Genomic DNA, 2,711 nt, shown 5'->3' with positions numbered 1-2,711 from the left:
AACTCACATGTACAGAAGATGCATGTTGTGGAGATACGGATGTTGAGATGGATGTGTAGACATACTAAGAGTGATAAGATTATCTGAGAGAAGGTGGGAGGAACTTTTGTAGCGGACAAGATGAAGGAAGCGAGATAGGTTAGGCATGTGCAGAGGAGGTGCACTGATGCCTTAATGAGGAGGTCCAAGAAGCTAGTTGTAGAGGGCACGCGGAGGGGTAGAGGTAGGCCAAATTACTGGAGAGAGGTGACTAGACAAGACATAGCGTAACTTCATATTACCGAGGACATGACTCTAGATAGTATGGAGTGGAGGTTGCGTACTAAGATTGAGGGATAGTAGTCATAGTACTAGTTGTTCTTACCATTTATTGTGTTTTTTATTGTCACACTATTTTGATGTTTGTTAGTATTTCTTTCTTGTAGACTTTGCACTGCTTTTCTTATTAATGACCGTGTTTTCTTCCTCTACTTGAGTTTGATACACTTGAGCCGAGAGTCTTCCGGAAACAATATCTCCATCTCCCCAAGATAGTGGTAAAATCTACGTACACTCCATTCTCCCAAGATCCTACTTAACGAGATTTCACTAAATATGTTGTTATTGTATATGTATCTATGTGTATGCTACATCAACAAAAAAATGTACATGAATGAATAACATGTTCTTTTGTGTACGACGTGAGAGGATTGTAATTCAGCTCAATTAGTCATGTAAATAGATGTTTTAAAAGTTGTCAATAGTTTACGGGAACTAATAATTCTCTTCTCTCAAAGAAATAAATGGAGATCAAGGAAAATAAAATCAATGGAAGTTCTTTCAATCAAAATATTATTCCCAACTCCCAAGCATGATTTTGTGTAGCATATATTAACACAATAAGATAAGAACGGTTATGTTCCTTCAATTTTATTATCGGACTGACATTTTGTTACCATCCCTTCCCAATATCGAGTTTGATGATCATAGTACTTGGAACAAAACCCATTATTCGAATAACTTCAAAAAATAGTTCCATCTATCACATTAGTTGAATCCATTCGCGATAGGTTTAACATAAACAAAATTTAGTACTGGTATTGAGCATTTACGCGAAGAAGAAGACGACCCAGTAACAGACATGGATAAGTTGAAGAAGCAGCAAAAGAATGAAAGGGTTAAAAGGACATCATCTGCTATCTCCTACATTTCATTATCCTTTAACACCACTTCTTTTTCCGCCGTCTTCTTCAACATTAGAAATCTTTATTAACAAATTCTTACCTTCCAAGCCATCAAGAGGAGATTCAAGAATTTGTGTTACAAAGGCTTTTCCAGAGATCTCTGTACACTGATTGCTGAGTAAAGAGCAATAGTAATAGCCACATCAACTAGTCACTATCACTTTACACTAATCTTTCCAATGCATCAAGTTTCTAAATCAGCCATCGTCTTCAGTAAGACCACACACATGTAAAGAAAAAAAACATGAACTCGAATCGAATTTTCAAGTCAACAGAAGATGTACAAGATATATTTGGCCTTACCTTGTGTTAATGACAAGTCAAAGAAAATATTCTCCAACATTCTGTAAATAGATATTAACTGATACGAGGGACAAAAAGTTTCTCAGCAAAACAGGTAAAATTACCAGTGGCAGGTATTTCATGGTTTACCTAAATACTAAAACTAAACCCCCTCAAGAAAAAGAGAGACAAAGGACGATAATGCCTTCTCATTAATTATCCCTGCTAACACCCCCAATAGTGGGGGAAATACAGAATAACAGGTGCGACAATCACAGACAATATTATATTTATAACTAGGACAAAAAATATACAAAATTGCGGCTGGGGTACAGAATGATGCAGTTGAATATGACCGGCTAGGCCACACGAGCATAAACCAAGCATAGCAAAAGCCTTGAATTTGAAAAATGCTGGAATTAAAGCTTAAACCTGCAAGAAGAAGTGGGGTTGAAGCATAAGCAAAACTTGGCCCATCTTTGGTCACTTTCTGGTAGATTGAATCTAAAGATTACACAAAGAACAACGGATTAAAAACATAAAAAGATTGCACAAGAAATAAGGAAAGACATACGGGAAAAAGACTGGAGCAGCGTGGGCTCCTTCCCTTCTCGTGACTACTTGAAACAAAAAAAAAACAACACAAAAAATGACACTAGGGACTTCATCATCTTCTCCTGAGTCGAGAGGGGAGATAGGAGGGAGGTAGATCACCCAATAGGCAATGGGGAGGTGAAAAAGACAATTTGGAAAAATTTCTCTAAGATTGGCATAAGCTTATTTTAAAGAAGGTGATATTTGAAACTGAAAAGGCTAAAAAAAGATAAAATCAAACAGTATAATACCTCCTAGAGTGAATTATGAAAGATATTATGGTAGAGTTAGCGGCAGTTTCAAATTGTTCACACTATAACTCCTGAAACTGGTGCAAGATGCTTATTCAGGACACAAGTTATTGAACCTGCACTTCTAAGTCTTATTTTGTGTTGCCAGCCTACCTCTCATTCCACAAATGCTCTGCAATAGTTCTAAAATCATTCTATACCTCAAAAAAGGAAACACAAAGATGTTCTGACTTCACAGTTCAACCTTAGAAATAAGGACAAATACCGCCATCTCCTGCACTATCCCACCCCTTCATAGACAAAAAAAGATAGAAAAGACACGAAAGGGAGGGGGTGGGGTCCCTCTACGCCCTAAACAAAA

At 37.1% G+C, this 2,711-nt stretch overlaps 1 protein-coding gene across 2 annotated transcripts in view; it reads right to left on the bottom strand.

Annotated features, from left to right (window-relative positions):
• Window positions 1-1,504: 1,504 nt before the first annotated feature.
• Window positions 1,505-2,711, bottom strand: part of LOC102604913 (armadillo repeat-containing protein 8) — a 19,489-nt gene continuing 18,282 nt past the window's right edge. Inside the window, exon 9 of one of the 2 annotated variants that reach the window (XM_015315447.1) lies at window positions 1,505-1,937. The gene's annotated coding sequence lies outside the window, so the exon portion shown is untranslated. Of the gene's footprint in view, window positions 2,010-2,711 lie in introns of both variants that reach the window. The other variant, XM_015315448.1, reaches the window with a different exon arrangement.

Source organism: Solanum tuberosum, unplaced genomic scaffold, assembly GCF_000226075.1.
Source record: "Solanum tuberosum cultivar DM 1-3 516 R44 unplaced genomic scaffold, SolTub_3.0 scf00367, whole genome shotgun sequence".
In the NCBI taxonomy this organism is placed as follows: Eukaryota; Viridiplantae; Streptophyta; class Magnoliopsida; order Solanales; family Solanaceae; genus Solanum; species Solanum tuberosum.
Note: the sequence above shows the minus strand (reverse complement) of the source record. Positions and strands in the feature narration are given on the sequence as shown.